The sequence below is a fragment of the Myotis daubentonii genome, chromosome 4, assembly GCF_963259705.1.
Source record: "Myotis daubentonii chromosome 4, mMyoDau2.1, whole genome shotgun sequence".
NCBI classification, from domain to species: Eukaryota; Metazoa; Chordata; class Mammalia; order Chiroptera; family Vespertilionidae; genus Myotis; species Myotis daubentonii.
In genome coordinates this window covers 22,871,475-22,893,852 of record NC_081843.1, presented here as the reverse complement: position 1 = coordinate 22,893,852, position 22,378 = coordinate 22,871,475, and the positions used below count along the sequence as shown (strand labels likewise).

General features: G+C 45.4%; 1 non-coding gene across 1 annotated transcript; it reads right to left on the bottom strand.

Moving 5' to 3' along the window:
* Positions 1-1,695: 1,695 nt before the first annotated feature.
* Positions 1,696-1,802, bottom strand: LOC132233911 (U6 spliceosomal RNA). The gene has a single exon (XR_009452762.1). It is a non-coding gene; the product is annotated as a U6 spliceosomal RNA (small nuclear RNA).
* Positions 1,803-22,378: the final 20,576 nt, after the last annotated feature.

The following is a 22,378-nucleotide window of genomic DNA, read 5'->3' as shown; positions in this document are numbered from 1 at the left end:
ATTAGCAGGAAGCGTAGCAGAGGTACAGTCAATTACCCTTTTTGTCTTTTATTAGCTAGGATATATGCTTGAAAATGCATAGAGCTTCCAGTTAAGATGGCAGCACAGGTAAATGTGGTACTGTCTTTTCTTTTTTTAAATATATTTTTATTTATTTCAGACAAGAAGGGAGAGGGAGAGTTAGAAACATCAATGATGAGAGATAATCATTGATCGGCTGCCTCTTGCACACCCCACACAGGGGATGGAGCCCACTCAGGTATGTGCCCTGACCAGGAACCAAACCATGACTTTCTGGTTCATAGGTCGATGCTCAACCACTGAGCCACACCAGCCAGGCAAATGTGGTATTTTCTTAAACGTTTTTTTCTTAAATTAGTTTTTTAAAAAAATAGATTCATAGTTATAAAAATGTTTATTGATTTTGGAGACAGAGGAAGGTATCCTTGTGTAGAGAACACTTCAGAAGATTTTACTTTCTCACAAACTAAAACAGTGGAGAGAGTTCCCTCTCCTCCGGGGCATGGCCAGGTCATTATTTGATTCTCATGGTTTGGAACATTCCCCAGATTAGTAACATCTTCCCAGAGTCTTCCTGTCAAACAGTCTTTGCCTCCTCTGAGTGACTCTAAGAACCGGAGGACCTATAACTACTGCTGGTTTGTGTCCAGAAATAGATACATCACAGACAGAGTGTGCTGCGTGGGGAGGTAGCTGCCTGATTCATCAATTTTATCCCCCGGGCTATAGCACTTTGACCAAAAGCCTCTCTGTTTCTCCTACTAACTTTTAGGAGAATTTCTAATTTTAATAAATAACAGCACACTCATTTCGCTGGGAGCTCCCTGGGGCTAGCTATACTATCAAGGCATGTTCATATTTCCATTTTCAATCATTTACTCCCTTCCTTGCTGGCACTATTTTTAAAACTTTCCAATCAAACTGAAGCAACTTCAGAAAAGCAGCTGACCACATCACAGTTCGGTTCAACTCTACAGAAAGCCTGACTTTTTGAAAGAAAGCTTTTTAAAAAAGGAAAGTTCTCACCAATTCAGCCTTTCAAAGTCAATGAGAACTCCCAATCTTATTAAATAGCTAGTGTTTTGGCAATAGCTCTGAGTTAATAAGAAAGTAGTTACAATATTTAAATTCATTTTACTTATGGGCTTTTTAAAGCAGCTAATGAATATTCCCTTTGCCCTGCTCTTGATTCCCCAAATCTCATGTGCTGTAATAAAATTATGAACATATGAATAATTTGCACATGTTAAATTTTGGAATTGTTCCCTGACCAGTGTGGCTCAGATAGTTGGAGCATCATTCCATGCATCAAAGGGTTGTAGGTTCAATTCCCAGTAAGGGCACATACCTAGGTTTCAGATTTGATCTCTGATTAGCGTGCATGTGGGAGGCAACCAGTCAATATTTCTCTCTCCCTCTCTCTAGAGAATCAATGAAAAACATATACTTGGATGAGGATTTTTAAAAATGTTTGGAATTACTCTGAAATGTTTTACCATGAATTTTAAACATGTTTGTGTTTTGTTTGTTATTTTGAAATTTCCTGAGTAAGAGGTTTTCAGAAAAGGAGAGCATCAATTCTGAGTCATTATTAAAATGAATTCCAAAAAAAAATGAATTCCTTTATTTCTATATTTAAGATTATTCCTATGGTACAAATTATATGATTTTTTAAGAAATATAAAACGCTTCATGAATTTGCACATCATTCTTGCACAGGGGCCATGCTAACCTTCTCTGCATCATCCCAATTTTAGTATATGTGCTGCCAAAGAGAACACCAAATGATATGATTTTAATAGAAGTGTGAGTATACGTGACGTTTTTCACTTAATGTATTTTCCTTGTGTGCATAATGATATGCAAAACGCATGCTTTCAAGAATTGTATTTTGCCCTGGCTGGGATGGCTCAGTTGGTTGAGCTTTGTCCTGTGCCCCCAAAGGTTGCCAGTTTGATTCCTGGTCAGGGCATATGCCCAGGTTGCAGGCCCAATCCCTGGTCAGGGTGCATGTCAGGAGACAGCTGATTGATGTTTCTCTCTCACATCGATGTTTCTCTCTTTCCCCCACTTTCCCTTCCTTTCTCTCTAAAAGTCAATCAATAAAAACATATGTATTTTTTAAAAGCCCAGCTGGCGTAGCTCAGTGGTTGAGCATCAACTTATAAGCCAGAAGGTCATGGTTCGATTCCCAGCCAGGACACATGCCCAGGGTGCAGCTCGATCTCCTAGGTAACAAATGTCCAGACCTTGGTGCCTTAAACCAACAGACATTTATTTTCTCACACAGTTCTGGAAGCCAGAAGTCTGAAGTCAAAGTGTTGTCACGGTTGGTTCCATCTGGAGACTCAAGAGGAAAATCCTTCCTGTGTCTCCGAACTTCTGGGGGCTTCCTTGACCATCTTTGGCTTATCTCACACCAATCTCTGCCTCCTCTTCACATGGCATTCTCTCTGTGTCTGTGTTTCTACAAATTTCCCTCTTCTCATAAGTACATTAGCCAATGGATTAGTGCCCACGCTAATACAGTATAGGGGCTCAGAACAAGTCATCCCAAAAAGTGCCTCTGTGGTTCACAGAGTATGGGCTCGAGAGAAACTTCTGTTCCCCTCTCCTTAAACTACCTAAATTTGAATTAGGCAGAGGAAGCTACAAGTGCAAATGTCCTGGGGCTGCATAGAGTGTGCTAAGAAAGCTAGTGTGCCTGCAACAAAGGCCATCCAAGAGAGGTGGACAGGAATGGGCCAGTTCACAGGAATGTTGGAGGCTTGGGGAAGGAATTTGAATTTTTCATTCATGCAATGGGAAGACAGCCACTGAAGGATTTTAAGCAGAATAATTACACGATCTGATTGGTATTTGTGTTGATGAAAGCTCGTTCTGCCTGTGTTGTGAGAATATAATACAGGGGGAAAGAAGGGAGGTTGCAGACAGCTAAGAGGGAACTGCTGACACCCTGAAAGGGGCAGAAATAGAATATTGGGGAACCAGCTAGTATTATAAGAAATATTCATCACGCTCTGTTAACCATGATTGTTTTATTATGATTAAAGAGGGCACATTCTATCCTGGCTGGAGCTGACCTGGAGATGCAGCCCTTCCTCCCCATTTGGAGCTGCCTATTATCATGGGAAGATGGACAGTTATGCTGCAGAAACCAGAATCGCCAGCCCTTTGAAGATCCCCAGCCCTTTTTGCATACCTGCAGGCCTTTGCAAACCTCCAGCCTGCTTACCTGTTAATTGCCCATGTGGCATTCCCTTTGGCTATTTGCCCATGTAACCCCAGCCCTTGCATATCACTAAACCCTTTGAAGACCCCTAGTCCTTTTGCATATGTGTAAACTGCCCTTTTGCTATATAAGCAATTGGCTTATGGTGGGCTGCAGAGCAGATTTTTGTGGCTAACCTGCTGCTCTCCCATACTGCCAGCAATCCTATCTAATAAAAGAGAAACATGGTAATTAGCATACGACCGATACCCTTCCCATTGGCTAATCAGGGCGATATGCAAATTAACTGCCAGCCAAGATGGCGGCCGGCAGCCAGGCAGCTGGAAGCGAACATGAGGCTTGCTTGCTTCAGTGATGGAGGACTCCACCGTTCCCCGCCTGCCGCTGCCAGTCTCTGAGCTGCAACTCTAAGCAACTATGTTACAAATATAGAAGCTAAACAAAACCCCAGAAACCTGCTTTAGTCTACAGGCTTCAGCCAGCAGGATTGTAACATTGTTTCAAATACAGAATGTAAACAAAGGCCAGAAACCTGCTTTCAGCAGCGGAGGCCTAAGAGCTGGAGCCTCAGAGCTAAAGCTGGCCCAGAATAAAAAAAAAAAGAAAAGAAAAAAAGGAGCACTTGGGAGCTTCAGTCACCCGCCAGCCTGAAAACAGCCCTCAGCCCCTCACCCAGACTGGCCAGGCACCCCAGTGGTGACCCCCACCCTGATCCAGGACACCCTTCAGGGCAAACCAGCCGCCCCCACCCGTGCACCAGGCCTCTATCCTATATAGTAAAAGGGTAATATGCCTCCCAGCACCAGGATCAGCGTGACAGTGGGCAGCGCCCAAACCCCCCTGATTGCCCTGCGGCTCTATGTGTGACAGGGGGCGGGGCCACAACCTCCCTATCCACCCTGCTCTGTTCGTGACAGGGGAAGGCGCCCCAACCACCTGATCAGCCCTGCTCTGTGCCTGATAGGGGGTAGCTCCCCAACCCCCTGATTGCCCTGCGGCTCTGTGTGTGACAGGGTGCGGCGCCCCAACACCCCCTCCCCCACAGGCCCTGCTCTGTGTGTGACGGGGTAGAGCCATAACCTCCTCATCGGCCCTGCCCTGAGTGTGACAGGGTGCGGCGCCCCAACCCCCTGATCCGCCCTGCTCTGTGTGTGACAGGGGGCAGTGCCCCAACTCCCCTATCGGCCCTACCCTGTGAGTGACAGGGGGGAGCTCCCCAACCCCCTGATCGACCCTACTCTGTGCGTGACAGGGTATGGAGCCCCAACCCCCCTGATGGGCCCTGCTCTGTGAGTGACAGGGGACAGCGCCCCAACCCCCTGATTGGCCCTGCTCTGTGCATGTCAGGGGGTGGCGCCACAACCTGCCCATCGACCCTGCCTTGAGTGTGACAGGGGTCGGTGCCCCAACCCCCCAATCAGCCCTACCCTGAACGTGACTGAGGGTGGCATCGCAACCTCCTGATCCACCCTGCTCTGTGCATGACAGGGGAAGGCGCCCCAACTCCCCAATCGGCCCTGCTCTGAGCCCGACCAGGGGCTGCACCTAGGTATTGGGCCTGCCCTCTGCCACCCGGGAGCAGGCCTAAGCCAGTAGGTCGTTATCTCCCGAGGGGTCCCAGACTGCGAGAGGGCACAGGCTGGGCTGAGGGATCCCCCCCCTTCCCCCCCGATTACACAAATTTTTGTGCACCGGGCCTCTAGTACTATATAATAAAAGCCTAATATGCAAATTGCCCCCTCGGGTGGTCTTTCAACTGACAGGGAGTTTGACCACTCGCTATGATGTGTGCTGACCACCAGGGGGCAGCACAGAACATGGCGGGTGGCTTTGGAGGCATTGCCAACCCCAATGGGCCCTGACAAGAGCAGGACCGCGGCGGGATGGGGGGGGTGGCCAATTGCCCTGCCGATTGCCCCCCCAGACAGCGACCAGCAGCAGCAGTGGCGGAGGGCAGGGCCACTGCCGCTCCCAGGCACTGAGGGAGCTGGGCAAGGAGCCCACCATGCACCCCCAGGCCCTAATGGATCCCCCAGCAGGCAGGATGGTGTAGCCAGTGAGGGGGCAGTGCCAGGCCAAGGCGAGGTGCCAGGCAGGGCTGCAGGACTGCAAGGCTGGGGGCGTGAGCTGGGGCCCGATCCCTGTAGGCCACCCTGAGAGACCCTGCCCATGCACAGATTTGTGCACCGGGCCTCTAGTATTGTAATAAATGCTCATATGTGATTCAACCCTGTCTCTGCTTAATTGGCTCGAGTAGTGACAGGCAACACAGACCCATTGTTTGTCTGGTTACAACCCCACCCCCCTCAAGTAAGAGAAGCCAGGGCGGTGTAAATAGACATGCAGGGAGTCAGCAGATATAAGATGTGTTTGAAGGATTTACTGAAAGTTTGAAATGATGTAGAGAGAGAATAAATTGGAGAAGTCAATGATAAGTGCTTGGCCATGGTGAGTGTGGGAGAGGGAAGATGAGCCTGAGGTTTTTATTTAAGAGCCACAAGTGAAGGGTGATGTCACAAACTCACTAACTGGGGTTGGTGGGGGAGGAGCAGCTCTGTGCAAAATGATGACAGAGCACGGACACGTGTCAAAGCTTGCATTTGGAAATCTCCCCATCATGCACCTTTACTTAATGGAGATAAATGTTGTAGGAGAGGGGAAAAAATTTTCTAGGTTCTTGGCTGAGATACCCCTGTAATAAAATACAGATTAACAGGAGAAATACAAATTTAATTATGTACATATGTATGGGAGCCCCACAAAGTTATGTGACTCCAAGATGTGACCAGAGCAGGAACTTTTTGTACCTTTTAGACAAAGAAACAATCAATTTGTGAAGAGTTGGTAAGGCAGGAGGATCTGGGCTGGGGGTAGTAAACAGTGAAGAATTTACAAGGTTTGTTTATATAGCCTTCTGGGCCCTAAATTCTCTATCTCTGGGGATAAGGATGCCTTCTACCCTCCAGGTATGGGAAGGGCACCTTTCACCTGAGGGTCAGAGTGTTCTTGCACCAGCTGTGGAAATAATGAAATCCTTTCTCTTGTTATCAAGCACAACCCTTCGAAGGGCAAATTCTTTTCTACCATGTTAGCATTCTGTAGCTCCCTGGTGGCTGAGTCTGATGGTGTAGACAGAGTAGATCCCAGCCCCAGCATCTCTGCTTGGACAAAGACCTTGACTTGGCATAAATGCATAGGCTGTGATGTGAGAACATACCAAAGGCCCCAAGGCTCCCCATCACTGAGCTAGAAAGTCTCCTCATTGCCGCTCACAGACCTTCCTATTGGAAGGTTCCATCACCTGGGCCTATACCTGGAAAAGTGTCATTGGCCAATATTCATGTCACCTCCTACCTGATCTTACTTATCTTGGATTCCTCAGGTTGTTCCTCAGAGGTGGGTTTTATTAGGCGGGCTCTCTGTCTGATTTACTGGATCTTAAAACACACACACACAGCCCTAGCTGGTTTGGCTCAGTGGATAGAGCGTCGGCCTGCATACTGAAGGTGTCCCAGGTTCGATTCCAGCCAAGGGCACAGGCCTGGGTTGTGGGCTCGATCCCCAGTAGGGGGCGTGCAGGAGGCAGCTCATCAATGATTCTCTTTCATCTTTGATGTTTCTATCTCTCTCCTCCTCTCCCTTCCTCTCTGAAATCAATAAAAATATATTTTTTAAACACACACACACAGCACATCAAAACATCAGAATGAGGGCCTTAGGGTCAAAATTCCAGCTTGAAGACCTGGATTCAAAAGCATGGTTTCTTGACCTGCTCATTATATAAGTTTCAGTGAGTTCCTTAATCTCTCTGAGAGCCTCCTATTCTTCTCGGGTAAAATAGGAATGACGATATGCCCATCTATAGCATTTTTAGAGAAAAAGGAAGGGAGAGAGAGAGAAACATCGATGTAAGAGAGAAACATCTATCGGTTGCCTCCCGTACGCACCCCAACCGGGGATCAAACCCACAACCTAGGTATGTGCTCTTACTGGGAATCGAGCCTGCCACCTTTTGGTATATGGGATGATGCTCCAACTAACTGAGCCACAGAAGCCAATTTTATGTTCTAACTTGGAAAATGGCCATAATACACTATTAGGTGGTGGTGGGGGGGGGGGGGGAATGTCACAGAATAGTATTAAGGAGTGATTCTATTTCCATCTAAAATTTAAATATCGTATACATATGTTAATATATGCATTTTAGAAAAACTGGGAAATAAGAGAATAGAATGAGCCATTAAAGCAGTTATTAAATGGCTACTATGTGCTAGGTGTTGAGAACATACAGATAAATAAGAAATTAGAATGTCACTTCCATGAAGGAAGAGAACTTTGCTGTTTTGTTCTCTGTTATAGCCCCAGTGTCTGGCATATAATATGTACTCAATAAATATATATGTAACAGAAGGAAGGGAGGGAGGTGGGGAAGGAGGAAGGGAGGGAGGGAGGAAGGGAGGGAGGGAGGGAGGGAGGGAGGGAGGGAGGGAGGGAGGAAGGGAGGGAGGGAGTCCCTGTTCCCAAGTGGCTCATAGCCAAGTGTTGACACAGATGTGTGAGCAGATGACTTTTCTGAAAAGGGACACTGCAGAGAACTCTGGGAGAAAAAGGCTCCTAGTTGGTAGGGGTTTTGCATAAACCATCTCTCATCCTTATGGCATCACCCCCCTTTCACAGAAGTTGGTTGCAAAGTCATGGCCATGCAGCCCTTTTCAAACTCAAAGCTTATCTGGCTACAGGAGCCCTCTTCTTTCAGGACAGCGCTTGGCCCTATAAAAGAGAACCAGATTATCCAGGCTGAGCTGGGGGCAGAAGTGCTGGTAATGAACATCTCCAACCTGGGTCTCAGTGAGCCAGAAACTCGGAAAACAAAGCCTTTTGTCAGTATCTGGGGGAAATTGTCTTCAGACAACTCAAAGGTGACACCCAATGTCACTATGGGGAACTACACAGAAACCCTACAATTTCATTCCTGGGTTCTTCTCTGATTCCTTTCTGATAGCTTTTGCTTAATTACAGTTGCATTGGAATAGCAGAAGCCTCAAGTGGAAACACAGATTTGGGCTAACACCTTTCCAGGGAGTAACTAGTCATCCAGATCTGGTAAGAACCTTTGTTCTCCCTCTTACCTGCTATGTAGCCTTGGACACATTCCTTCATCTCCGTGAGCTTCAGTTTTCTCACTGGTATAATGGAGATGATGATACCTATTTTGCAAGGCTGCCAAGTATAGTAAATGAGATCAACTATGTGCACATTATAAAACAGAAAATGCTTAGCAAGTGATGCCATTACTGAGAACTTATTGAGCCTTACTAAGTAAGCATTTGACATACACTGTCTTTTTTTAAATCCTCACAACAACCCTACTATTTCTGTTTTAAAATATATTTTATTGATTTTTTACAGAGAGGAAGGGAGAGAGATAGAGAGTTAGAAACATCAATGAGAGAGGAACATCAATCAGCTGCCTCCTGCACACTCCCTACTGGGGATGTGCCCGCAACCAAGGTACATGCCCTTGACCGGAATCGAACCTGGGACCCTTCAGTCCACAGGCTGATGCTCTATCCACTGAGCCAAACCGGTTAGAGCCAACCCTACTATTTCTATCTCCACTGTGTAGGTGGGAAAAACTGAGGCCCAGAGAGAATGGCCAAGGTCATTGTTAATAAGTGGCCAAGCTGTGATTCAAATCCAGGCCATGGACTTCATGAAGAGCATCCACTGTGAATCCGGATACTACAGTGGTTTGAGTGTATAATTGTTAAGAAAACTAGATTAAATGTATCTGATTATAAAATGGTCAAAGGAGCTGTGGCTGGTGTGGCTCAGTTGGTTGGGTGTCATTCTGTGCACCAAAAGGTTGCAGGTTCAATCTCCAGTCTGGGCTCATATGAGAGGCAACAGATTGATATTTGTCTCTCCGCCCCACCCCCCTTCCTCTCTCTCTAGAATCCATGAAAAACTTATCCTCAGGTGAGGATTTAAAAATAAATAAATCTTCCTCACTCTCCCTGCAAAAACACTACTGTTTCCTGGGTTTTAGGCTATACCTATCTATTGCAGACACCTAGGTTCAAATCCCAGCTCTGACAGTTACTAATTATGTGACCTCCAGCAAGTTACTGAACCTCTTTCAAAGCTTTGGTTTATCTGTATACATAAAAGCCTAATATGCAAATTGTCCCCACAGGAGTTTGACTGGGAGACTGATCGCTCACTATGACATGTGCTGACCACCAGGGGCAGCATGGAATGAAGGCCCTGACCAGCACCTGGCAGCCAGAGAAGGGAGGCCCTGGCCGGCAGCTGGAAGGCCCCAATTGGGCCTGATTGCTGGCCAGGCCTAGGGACCTTACCCATGCGTGAATTTTGTGCACCGGGCCTCTAGTTAATCTATAAAACAGAATCAGAATGCTTCCACCTAAGGTGGTGGCATAGGTAAATGCAGTACTCGCATCTTCCCACAATCGTATCAAAATTACAACTAAACTACAGAACAACCATCATTCAGAACTGCCTGAAATCTAGCTGAACAGAAGTCCTATAACTAAAGATAGAAAGAAGAAGCTACATTGAGACTGGTAGGAGCGGCTGAGACTCAGGACCGGCTGGTCCCACACCCACGTGTAGTGTTTAAATATTGGGAAGAATATCTCGCTCTGGAGAGCCACTCTAAGAAGCAGGGGTCCCAGCCCTACACCAGGCCCCACAGCCCAGGGTTCCAGTGCCAGGAAGAGAACCATAACTTCTGGCTGTGAAAACCAGGGGATTGTGGCTGAGTGAGACAGAGGGTTCCTGGAGTCCCAGGCGTTCCTCTTAAAGGGCCCATGCACAGACTTACTCAGACTCACTTGCTCTGAGCCCCAGTGCTAGGGCAGCAGCTTGAAAAGCACCAGGGACATACGGAGGGACTGAATCTTCTGGCTTTGGGGTGAGAGTTGAAGAGCCAGTTTTCTCCCAGACAGAAGTGCTGGCAGAGGTCACTGTTCTTTGCTGAGCTCTCCCCTCCACCCCAGAGCTGACACGTGAGTACCATATCTGAGTTTCCATCAACACTGTTTACCCTGCCCTGGTGATTCCCTGTAATTGCCACCCTACCCAACTTGGGGGCCCACCCAAGCTGCTTCCAGTGGTGTTTCTATCCAAACAACCTGTCTTGGTTCATACTGCAAACTTTCCTAAAATTTCTCAAAGGTTCACAAACCCCAAACAAGCCGCATCTGGCCTCAGCGTGGCCCATACCTCTTGCTAAGTGGCTGTCCAGACCCCTTGGTTTACAGCCTGGCCTCTCCTGGACACCTCCAAGCCCAGCACAAGTAGCAGCCATCTGCAGATTGCTTTGTAGTTCATGCTCAGATAGCCCCGGGCAGAACACAGGTGACGTTCAATCTTGCCCTGCACCTCCCGGGAGGCCCCTGAGCCAGCACACCTCATGGGCAGTTTCAACTATGCTGAAGCACCACTCAACCACCTTCATGAGCAACATGCTCAAGGGGCAGACTCAGCAGAGCCCCACTAAAGAGAGTCCTGCTCTGTGGGGTCAGCCCCTCCACAGAAGCTCCACTGTAGTTGCTATAGTATCAGCCAGTCCTCATAGCCCATCAGCGAGGGTAAATCCCTCCCATTGGCATGCCAACAGCAATCAAGGTTCAAATACAACAGGAGGGTCACACAGCCCACACTGGGGCATGGCACACTTGGAGCAGCCAGGTCAGGTGACTGGGGAAGCTGTGCCACTGGGCCCTATAGGGCACCTAGTTCAAAAGGTCACTCTACCAAGACTGGAGACAAAGCCGCTCTACCTAATACATAGAAACAATTACAGGGAGGCAGCCAAAATGAGGAGACAAAGAAACAGGTTCCAAATGAAAGAACAGAACAAACTCCAGAAAAAAAAGAAAAAGAAAACTAAATAAAATGGAGACAAGCAATCTACCAAATGCAGAGGTCAAAACACTGATTATAAGGATACTTAATGAACTTAGCAGAAAATAGATGAACTTAGTGAGAATTTCAACAAAGAGATGGGAAACATAAAAATGGCATAGAAAATGCTTTTTTAAAAGTCAGAAATGAAGAATACATTATAGGAAATCAACAGTAGAGTAAATAGAGCAGAGGATCAAATCAGATATTTGGATGATAAGGAAGCAGAAAACACCCAATCAGAACAGAAAAAAATAAAAATGAAAATAAAGATCCCAAAACAGTGAGGATAGTTTAAGAAGCCTCTGGGACAGCATCAAAAGTACCAACATTCACATCATGTGGGTGCTGAAAAAAGGAGAGAGAGTAAAGAATTGAAAACCTATTTGAAAAAATAATTACAGAAAACTTCCCTAACCTGGTGAAAGAAATAGACAAACAAGCCCAAGTATCTATAAGGGAGCTCCCCTAAGACTGTCAGCTAATTTCTCAACAGAAACTTGGCAAGTCAGAAGGGACTGACATGAAATATTCAAAGTAATGAAAAGCAAGGACCTACAACCAAGATGACTCTACCTAGAAAAGGTATTATTTAGAATTGAAGGACATATAAGGAGCTTCCCAGATTAAGAAATTCATCACCATCAAACCAGTATTATATGAAATGTTTAAGGATCTTCTTTAAGGGAAAAAAGAAAAACTATATGAATAATAAAATGGAAATATATACATATCTATCAATAATTACTTTAAATGCAAATGGATTAAATGTCCAATCAAAAGATACAGTGTGGCTGAATGGATAAGAAAACAAGACCTTTACATACGTTGTCTATAAGAGACTTACTTCAGATCACAAGACACAAACATATTAAAAGTAAAGGGATATTTACTGGAAATATCCAGTAAATATTAAATGGAAATGAAAAAAAAAAGAAAAAGCTGGGGAAGCAATACTTATACCACACAAGATAGACTTTAAAACAAAGGCTGTAACAAAAGACAAAGAAAGATCCAGCATTCCACTTCTGGGTATTTATCCAAAGAAATCCAAAACTCTAAATTGAAAAGACATATATCGATATATATATAAAAGCCTAAGTGACTGTTACGACTGAACGACCGGTCAACCAGTCGCTATGATGCACACTGACCACCAGGGGCAGACTTCAACACAGGAGCTGTCCCCTGGTGGTCAGTGTGCTCCCACAGCCAACCTCCCACAGCCATCCAACCTCCCGCGGTCCCTCCCTCTCACCACCCCCCCGCAGGCCAGCTGGCAAACCTCCTGCAGTTCTCCCCCCACCTCCCGGGCCAGCCAACCTCCCACTGTCCCGATCTGGACTGGGCAAGATGGCCCCAATGGGCCCCGATCACCGGCCAGGCCAAAGGATCCCACCTGTGCACAAATTTGTGCACCGGACTTCTAGTATATTCATAGGTACATTGCACCATTATTTATAACATCCAAGATATGGAAGCAACCTAGGTGTCCATCAATAGATGAATGGATAAAGAAAAAGTTGTGTAATACACTGAAATATGACTCACCCATAAAAAAAGAATAAAATCTTGCCATCTGCAACAACATGGATGAAACTACAGCATATGCTGCTGAGTGAAATAAGTCAGACAGAGAAAGACAAATGCCATGTGATTTTAGTTATATGTGTAATCTAAAAAATCAAAATAATCCCTGGCCAGTTTGGTTCAGTGGTTAGGGCATCGGCCCATAGATCAAAGGGTCTGGGGTTCCATTCCTGATCAAGGGAATGTACCTCAGTTGCAGGTTCATTCCAGACCCTGGTCAGGGCATGTGCAGGAGGCAACCAATCAATGTGTCTCTCTCACATTAATGTTCCTCTCTCTCTCTCTTTCTTCTCTCCTCTCCTCTCCTCTCCTCTCCTCTCCTCTCCTCTCCTCTCCTCTCGTCTCCTCCTTCCCTTTCACTCTCAGTAAAAATCAATGGAAAAAATATCCTCGGGTGAAGATTTTAAAAAATAATAAATACATAAATAAATACATAAATAAATAAATAAATAAATGAACAAGTAGACCAGAAACAAACTCATAGATACAGAGAACATGTTGATGGTTGCCAGATGGGAGTGGGTCTGGGGGGATAGGTGAAAAAGGAAGGGATTAAGAAGTACAAATAGGCAGTTACAGAATAGTCATAAAGATATAAAGTAGAGCATAGGGCCCTAGCTGGTTTGGCTCAGTGGACAGAGCGTCAGCCTGCGGACTGAAGGATCCCGGGTTCGATTCCAGTTAAAGGCACATGCCCAGGTTGCAGGCTCAATCCCCAGTAGGGGTCATGCAGGAGGCAGCCGATCCATGATTCTCTCTCATCATTGATGTTTCTATCTCTCCCTCTTGCTTCCTCTCTGAAATCAATTTTTAAAAAAATAAAAAATAAATTAATTAAGTACAGCGTAGGGGATATAGTCAATAACCTTGTAATAACTATGCATGGTATCAGATCAGTTCATAAGTTACATAAATGCCCAACCCCTGAACCTGAAACTAATATAATATTGTACATCAACTGTAATTGAAAACCAAAAATTATTTTAAAAATCAAATCAGTAAAAGTAGCTATCTCTTACAGTTGTTATGAGGAATAAAGGTGATGCACGCAAATGGCTTAGCACAGCGCCTCAGGTACATGCACCTATTACATGCTAATTACACATTAGTAGTTATGGTTGTTGTTGTTATTATTATTACTATTACTATTACTGTTGTCCCATCTGAAAATAAAGAGGAAAGACACCTGTTGGCAATGGCTTTCACAGAAACGTTTTGAGACAGGCCAGGCAGCCAGGACAAGTGGAACGGGGAAATGAGACAGATAGCTGAACAAACGGGCAGAGCAATTCACAGCAGATCCAGGAGGTCACCTCCCTAGAGAGCACGTCTAGGCCTCGGTTGTATTTCAGATCCAGGCCCAGAGAAGCAGCAAAACCAGGTGGGAGACACCAGGACCAGCTGCAGTGACTAAGGACCCCCTGTCCTGACACTGACCAGTCGGTGGAGACCACAGTCCTGGTGGAACACACCTAGAAAATGGATGAATATTCTGCTAAAACACTCCCCTGACCTCTCCTAAGATTCCTGCCTGTAAGAAAGAGATTAAAGCCTCAAGACAAAGTACCCAGCACACACTCTCCCTGTGAGGAGCAGCCCCCACCATCTCATTTCCCCTCTTTTTCCCCCACTTCTTCTCCCACAGGCATTGCATCTCCTAAACTCTAAAGGACCCCATGAGGCTTGCCACCAGGGCACGAATGGACAGTGGCAGCTCGGCCCAGGCTAAGCCCTGAACCTGACCCCAAGGTCCCCTTTTCTCTAACTGTCCCAAATAAGCTTCTATTTTTATATATTTAAGGCCCGTCACCTATGTCGAGGTGCAGGAGGTTCCCATAAAGGTGCTGCTCCTAAGCGGGACATGCACAGGTGGTCTGGACCCTCCGCTTGAGGCTTGCGCCAATACCTTCTGGTCAGACACTTTCAGAGAGACAGCACCGAGATCTGAGCCGAGCCGGAGAAATTACACACAGACAAACACGTTAGATGCAAGCACACAGGGGGTTTATTTACCAGTTCCTGATGGGTCTCAGACGCTGGGAAGGATCCACCCGGCGATGCTCGCTGACACACACACAGGGGTAGACGGCGCCGTTGGCTGCTGGCTCCTTCGTCGATCGACAGTTAATTGGGCAGAGTTTCGTGCTGGGAACCGAGACGTGAGCACACACAGGTCCTCACACTCTGGCGACAGGAGAGCTGTGAAAGCTGCTGAGTTGATCAGACTGTCTGATTATATACCCCTCTGTAGACATGGTCTTCATTGGTGTGTGTGTGTGTTATCAGCGGCTGCCATATGTGGATCCACCCGGGGTCTGTTAATCTATGGGTATGTATGGCCTTTGGGCGTTCCCATCAGATAGGTTGTTTATCAGTACCAAGCAGAGCTACAAGGGTGCATTCCTGGGTCCCACACCACATTCCTATATCTAACATTACTATAACAGTCCACACAGCGTTACATGCTTTAAGTCTTACATTCTAAGGTCCTAACATTAAGTACTATAATGATTACTACAACACTAACTTTCCAGAGAGCTAGGGTAGCCCAGCCTAGGCTCTCCTGTTGCTTCTTCTATGCTAAGCCCTTCCTTGTCTCACTGCCCAGCTTTAATAAATGTTCCCTCATACTCACCTGGATTCGTGTTGTGAAATTTCTCCTGCACAAAGTCAAGAACCCACACCTCATGGCTGGTCCCAGGCAGACCCGCCAAAGCCAGGTCCCCTTTCTGATAATAATTTAATGTCTGAAAGTCCTTGATAAGGACTTTAATGGTCATGTAGTCCATTCTCCCAGCTGATGTCTGATCCCACCAGGTTACCTATAAACACCATTCTCTTCCATCAGGTGGAATGTTCTACCTTTTGGACTGTTGCACAGTTCTACCTGTTGTCGCTGAGGACATTTAGAGTTGCTCCCTGTGCTGAATGGTTTCCATTTACCCATCCATGTCTACCTTCTACCTGCTCTACCCTGCTTTCTGCCCCAGGAGGCTGGGGAGTATGGGCTACTCCAGAATAGTGGATCCTTGCCCTCTTGCTTAGAGTTGGGTTCAGCCAGTGAGAGACCCTGGCAAGATAGTAACACAGGAGGAAAGAGGCTGGGGTATTCATATCCTTAGCTCCCTTTATTTCTCCTTTTTGTTCTACTCATTTCTCAAGTGGCTTGGGTGAGGCCTACCCACACTGGGGAGGGCAATCCAATTTGCTTAGTCTACTCATTCAAATGTTATTCTCATCTAGAAACACTCTTACAGACACTCAGAATAAGCTTGTTGTTTAAGGGAGAGAGAAACATCAGTGATGAGGTGGAATCATTGATTGGCTGCTTCCTGTACGCCCCCTACTGGGGATTGAGCCCACAACCCTGACAGGTAGTTGAACTGTGACCTCCTGCTACATAGGTCGATGCTCAACCACTGAGCCACGCCAGCTGGGCTCAGAATACGGTTTAAGCAAATATCTGGTCCTCTCAGTTTAACACAAAAAAGAAACCTTCACAGTGAATAGTTTTCAAAGGCAGAGGCGCGCAGGGGGACCTGATGACTGAGAACCATTTGGCATGGTTTCTGACCTTTTTGTGGCTGGGCCTCGGTGTTCCTCCTCCCACACCTAGGAGCCTCACTCAGTGACAGAGCACACACACGTGTACACACACACACACACACACACACACACACACACGCACAGCCCAGGGGTCATCCAGGTAGAACAATAGGAGTAATTGAGAGTCCATTCTTCAGTCTCACCTTCTTCCCTGCCCAGCAAGGGTTGGTCTTTCTTCAGCCCACTAGGCGGCGCTGCTGGAACCACTGCTAAGAAATTCCTCCACCAGGTTCTGCCCAAGAATGCCAGGTCCCCATGTACCCAAATGCTTCCCAAGGAGGCAGAGGCGGGAGGCAGCTGCTCTCCATTCAGGGGCTGATTCGGGGTTCCTGATGGATCCTCCACAGTGGGCTGGGGGTGGGGAGATGATGGGGGTGCGAAGAGGAGGAGGATTTTAAGCACTGGCTTTTATTAACCACCTATTGTGAATCAGACACTGAATAGTCCTTAATCCTCACAACTGCTGCCCCTAACCCGCCCCCATGGTAGCTCATTTCTCAGAGCAGAAAGGGAGGCCCAGGGAAGTTAAGAGACTTGAGCCGTTTCTCAGGTAAGGTACCTGAGGTACAGAAAGTCTGGATGACTTAACCCTGATCACAGAGCTGGTGAGTGGGGATATTTGCAAAGATGACGCCAGACGTCCAAAAGAGAGGGAAACAAAAAAAGGCCACTGCTGGAGGGGGTGGGGGAGGGCATGGAGGAGGGTAGCCACCTCATTCCACATTTTGATTTGTCCTTTATTTTTTATTCACCATCTGAAACCTTCTCTGAGACCTCTTCTGACTCCCTCTCCTCTCCTCCTCCAATTGCACCCTCCAATCTGGCAGCCTCAAAGAAATTTTGTTTTAATGTGAATTCATTATTAACATTTAAAAATTGGGGGATTGCACATTTTTTGTTGTTGTTCATCCTCACTCAAGGATATTTTTTCATTGATTTTTTTTTTATAGAGAGAGAGTGGAAGGGAGCGGGAGAGACAGAGAGAGAGAAACATTGATGTGAGAGAGACACATCCCACATGCACCCTGACCAGGACCAGGGATGGAGCCTGCAACTGAGGTACAGTCAAGGGGGCATTGAACCTGGGACCCTTCAATCCACAGGCCTACACTCTATCCACTGAGTCAAACTGCTAGGGCAGATTGCACATTTGTAAAATCTGGATTTCTAGCATCTCTTTCAAAATAAAATGGGTGCTTAAAAAAAATGGGCCCTTTGGTAGTCTTGGGCAAGAACTGCCCTGAGGGAAGAGTGGGGTCTAGGGGAAGGGCCCGCCCCATTAAAGGAGCTCCCCCCACCCCCCGCGGCCCCATCTGGGTCCCTCATCCCATGACACATTTAAACACAGCTCCTTCTTAAACTCTGCTCCAGCCACACCGTCCTCTTAGCTATTTCTAGATACAGCCAACTCCTTCCCACGGGAGGACCTCAGCCCTGTCCTGGACTCAAACTGCTCTTCCACAAAATAAGCTCAGGACTGGAGCCCTCCATCCCTCGTCTCTGTCAATTGTCCCCCACAGAACACCTGACCCGAAATAGCAGCATGCACCCCCTCATTATGGGTTGCATTATGTCCCCCTAGAATGGGGTTTGTTGAAGCCCTAACCCCCCAGTACCTGTGATGTGACTGTATTTGGAAAGAGGGTCTTTGCAGATATAATTGAGTTAAGACAAGGTCCTAGGATGGGCCCTAATACTGGTGTCCCGATAAGAGGGAAAGTTGGACACAGTCACACAGGGAGAAGGCCATGTGAAGACAGAGGTGGGGTGATGCGTCCACAAGCCAGAGAAGGCCAAGACTGCTGTCTATAACGGGGCCAGGGCTCTTTCCTCAAGGAATCGCGGTTTCTGGCCCACCTTAGTCCAATCATCCCTGCCAAGTAGGTGGAATAAACTGGTATAAACATGACCACCTAGGGCCACCGCTCCAGAGAGCATAGTGAGGGGACTTCTAAAGAACAGAAAGGAAGAGAAAGGAATCCATGCAATGGTGATGGTGTGCCCCAGACTACCAAGAGCTAAATCCCTGGGCAATATGCGATACATATTTATTGCGCATCTACTCTACTCTACTTAACCCACGTAAAGATTATGTGTTGGTAAGATACGTTTATTACAGAATTGAGAGCTCAGATTAAGTTCAAAACAAGTTCAATTGTCCCTGCCCTTGGGAGGCTAGAACCCAAAAACATTAATAGACCTGAAAAAATGTTTAACACCATGAATATAATTCTTTTTATACAGCTTTGTTCTTTTTAAAAAATATATATATTTTATTGATTTTTTACAGAGACGAAGGGAGAGGGATAGAGAATTAGAAACATGGATGAGAGAGAATATTGATCAGCTGCCTCCTGCATGCCCTCTACTGGGGATCAAGCCTGCAACAAAGGTACATGCCCTCAACGGGAATTGAACCTGGGACCTTTCAGTCCATGGCTCGATGCTCTATCTACTGAGCCAAACCGGTCAGGGCTACAGCTTTGTTCTTAAAAATTCTACTAGAAATTTCCACTGGAAGATCCTAATACTGGCAATGAAAAAAAAAAAGATATAATAATGCCCTAACTGGTTTGGCTCAGTGGATAGAGCGTCGGCCTGCGGACTGAAAGGTCCCAGGTTCGATTCCGGTCAAGGGCATGTACTGTGGTTGCGGGCACATCCCCAGTGGGGGGTGTGCAGGAGGCAGCTGATCGATGTTTCTTTCGCATTGACTCTCTGTCCCTCTCCCTTTCACTCTGTAAAAAATCAATAAAATATATTTTTAAAAAAGACAATAATAATATTTGCTAATATTTACTGAGGAGCTAGTCATATTCCTGGCACATGCTAAGCATTTTTACATTCATTTTCTTATTTAAAAGGAAGGTATTATTATTTTATTATTTTTATTATTATGCCTTTTTATATATGAGGCTGATGCATAGAGAGAGTTCATTACTTGTCTAAGTCACATGAACTAGACCATCCATTCATGATAGATGACTCAATGGAAGAGACATAAGAAAAGTGAGAGCATGCTGGGCCAGAGTGGCTCAGTTGGTTGAGCGTCATCCTGTACCTCGAAAGGTTGTCGGTTCAATTCCCAGTCAGGACACATACCTGGCTGGGTTGCAGGTTCGATCCCCAGTCCAGGCACCTACAGAAGGCAACTGATCGGTGTTTCTCTCTCATTCTCTCTCTCTCTCTCTCTCTCTCTCTCTCTCTCTCTCTCTCTCTCTCTCATTCTCTCGCTGGTACACTATGACAAAGCCACTGTCATTTGAATATCCTTGCCCAGATCTATCCAAGCCATTTGTAAACAGTCCTCTATGTAACACTTCAAGGCTGAAAGACTATGGGAAAGTAGAGACAAATCCAGTGCATCTTCAGAAACAATCACTAAGTAATGAGTGTGCAAATATTTAGTCAGAAAGTATCAGACAAATGATCATTCTCTGACTTTATATTTAATTAGAAATTGAATCATGGAAACGCCAAGTTTATTGTACATGAACAAAAAATTCAAATGAATAATATTTGTCTGGTTTGCTGATTGGAAATCAGCCAGTCCTTGCACCAAGCAATTATAAACAGACTTTAATTGCCTGGCTGGATATGAAAGGCAAACCTGCCCTGAGTATAATGCTGCTGCTGGTATTAGCTTAGTAACATTAGTAGCATTTAGTAACAGGTGCAAGGATTAGCACCCACCAGCCAGCTAATCTGGCAAAGGCAATCTAAAACCCAAAGAAACAGGACATAATTATAATTTATAAGGGATAAAGGCTAAAAATGTGTTTCTGAACACTGAACTAATGCAATATAGCTCTTTTTTACAAAGAGGGTGGCAGTCCCAGGGGTGGGCAAACTTTTTGACTCAAGGGCCACAATGGGTTCTTAAACTGGACCGGAGGGCCGGAACAAAAGCATGGATGGAGTGTTTGTGTGAACTAATATAAATTCAAAGTAAACATCATTACATAAAAGGGTACGGTCTTTTTTTTTTTTTTTTTTTTTTAGTTTTATTCATTTCAAACGGGCCGGATCCGGCCCGCGGGCCGTAGTTTGCCCACGGCTAGTCTAGGCAGTACTCCTGCCCCTTAAGCAATGTAAATTGAAAGGCTCTGGAAAATATATATTCTTTGATCCAAAAGTTTACATCCAAGAAATTATTTTACAGTATTAAGGAAGCCTTCAAAGACCTGGTTATAAGAATGTTCATCATCACGGTGTGTAAAATAGTGAAAAGCCTCCTACCACGAGCCCTGGCCAGTGTGGCTCAGTGAATTGGTCATCGTCCCGCGCACCAAAAGGTTGCTGGTTCGATTTCCAGTTAGGGCACATGCCTGGGTTGCAGGCTCAATCCCCAGTAGCGGGTGTGCAGGAAACATGTTTTGCTCTCACATTGATGTTTCTCTTTCTCTCCCCCCTCCCTTCCTATTTCTCTAAAAAACAATAAAAACATTTTTAAAAACCTCCTACCATGAGAAATTGGTTTCATCAAACATAGAACATCTATACAATGGGTGCTACATAGCTATGAAAAAAGATGCTACAGAACTAGACATCCTGGCGCATAACAAAGTTATGTGACTTGAAGACACTTGAAGATCTAGTTATAAGAATGTTTTTCCAAAGAAGATATGCAAATGGCCCACAAGCACTTGAAAAAATGCGTAGCATCACTAATCATTAAAAATGCACATTGAAACTGCAAAGAGAGACACCATTTCATATCCATTAGGTATGCTATTATTTAAAACAAACAAGCAAAAACAGAAAACAACAAATGTAGATGAGGATTTGAAATTGGAACCCTTATGCACTATTGATGGGAATGTAAAATGGTGTAGCCATGGGTTGGTACTCAACCACTGAGCCACGCCAGTCGGACACAATTTTTTTAATTGTGAGATTTTTCTTTCTAGTTTTTATATAATGAACACAAATTTGTACAACTTATTTTAAATTTTTAATATATTTTTATTGATTTCAGAGAGGAAGGAAGAGGGAGAGAGAGATGGAAACATCAGTGATGAGAGAGAATCATTGACTGGCTGCCTCCTGCATGCCCTCTACTGGGGATCAAGCCTGCAACCCAGGCATGTGTCCTTGACCGGAATCGAACCCGGGACCTTTCAGTCCACAGGCCGACGCTCTATCCACTGAGCCTGACCAGCTAGGACTGTACAAATTTTAATATTTAATATAATACAGATATAGCATATAAAATTAGCCAGATAAAAGAATCTCAAAAGATAGTTTGTAAATGTGTTACTAATAAAGACTTGAGAAATACCAATTTTAACAAAGTGATTTGGGAATATCATCCACCTGAGAATTAAAAAAACCTAATTAATTATTCATCCACTGTGTGCAAGGCACAATTCAAGCCCTGAGGATGCAATATGTAAATGATAGAAGCAGTGCCTGCTTTCGGGGATTAGTGGAGAGAGCTATCCCAGGAAATAAAGCGGTGATAATTTCAGATGAGAAAGTGCTATAAAAATAAAAGAGAGTAATTAGATAGAGAGTATCTAAGGAAAGAGACATGGCCTCCTTAGATAATGTGTTCAGGAAAGGCCTCTCTGAGGAGGTGATATCTGAGCCTCAGCCCATACGATAAGCAGCCAAGGAAAGAGGATTCTGGGCGCGGAGCAAGTGTAAAGCCAGGCTCATTCAGAGTGGTTCTCAGCCTTGACTCCACTTCAGAGTCACCTGCTTCAAAAGAATATCGACGCCAGTCCCACCCAGAAAAAAAGAATCAGAATCTCTGCGGGGTGGGGGAGTGGACCTAAACATTAAGACATTTGTATATTTTTGTGGGGAGGGGATCAATGGGATAAACAAACGGGACATCTGTAATACTTTCAACAATAAAGATAGATTAATTAATTAGTAGCAAAGAAAAAAGACATTTGTACTTTTTTCAAAAGCATTTTCTAATATACTAACAATAAACTTGTAGGCACCAAGACTAAAAATACAATGCCAGGCCCTCTCTTCCTCTCTCTC